This window comes from Cicer arietinum, chromosome 7 (assembly GCF_000331145.2).
Source record: "Cicer arietinum cultivar CDC Frontier isolate Library 1 chromosome 7, Cicar.CDCFrontier_v2.0, whole genome shotgun sequence".
Taxonomy (NCBI): Eukaryota; Viridiplantae; Streptophyta; class Magnoliopsida; order Fabales; family Fabaceae; genus Cicer; species Cicer arietinum.
Genome location: NC_021166.2, coordinates 55,076,311 through 55,077,576, shown reverse-complemented (window position 1 = coordinate 55,077,576; position 1,266 = coordinate 55,076,311).

Sequence of the window (1,266 nt, the reverse complement as noted above, 5' to 3'; positions counted from 1 at the left end):
GTTTCCATTCGTACCTTAAGAAGTGATAATGCTCGAGAATATTTGTCTCATCAATTTCAAAATTTTATGGCTTCCAACGGTATTTTACACCAAACCTCATGTCCTCATACACCTCAACAAAACGGGGTAGCCGAATGCAAAAATCGGCATCTCATTGAAACCACACGAACCTTGCTTCTCCATGGCAATGTTCCATTCCGTTTTTGGGGGGGATGCAGTCTTAACGGCGTGCTACCTTATTAACCGTATGCCATCGTCTGTCCTTGATGGCAATATCCCCCATTCGGTCCTCTTTCCCCATACACCTTTTCACCCACTACCACCTCGTGTCTTTGGGTCCACATGTTTTGTTCACAATTTATCCCCCGGTTTGGACAAATTGTCAGCTCGGCCACTCAAGTGTGTCTTTCTCGGTTATCATCGGTCCCAAAAAGGCTACCGGTGTTATTCTCCCACACTACACCGCTACGTTACATCAGCTGATGTTACCTTTTTCGAGTCTGTACAATATTTTAAACCTACCCATATAGCTACTGAGCCCTATCAGGACATTAATCCCGAACCTCCTCAAGTAGTTATCCCTCTCCCACCCACTCATATTCCTATCGAACCTGCCGAGTCTGTCGAGTCTGCCCCTCAACCTCCACGACCACTACAAACATATCAGCGTCGTCGCCTATCCTCTGTTGTGCCGGTTCCTGCTCCCATTACATTTGCTTGTCCTCCTTGTCTTCTGTTTCTATTCCTAAAACTACAGGTGAAGCATTATCCCACCCTGAGTGGAGGCAAGCAATGCTTGATGAGATGTGTGCTCTACAAAGCAATGGTACTTGGGAATTGGTGTTCATTTACCTCGTGGGAAGTCGTTAGTCGGGTGTCGTTGGCTTTATACAGTGAAGGTTGGTCCTGATGGTAAGATTAATCGATTTAAGGCTCGTTTGGTAGCCAAGGGATATACTCAGATTTTTGGGTTGGATTACAGTGACACATTCTCACCGGTTGCCAAAATGGCATCTGTCAGACTATTTTTCTCCATTGCAGCAATTAGACATTGGCCCCTCCATCAGCTTGACATTAAAAATGCTTTTTTGCACGGTGATCTTGAAGAGGAAGTGTATATGGAGCAACCACCAGGATTTGTTGCTCAGGGGGAGTCTTCCAACATGGTTTGTCGGCTACACAGGTCCCTTTATGGTCTTAAACAGTCTCCTAGAGCTTGGTTTGGCAGATTCAGCTCGGTAGTACAAGAATTTGGTATGATCCGCA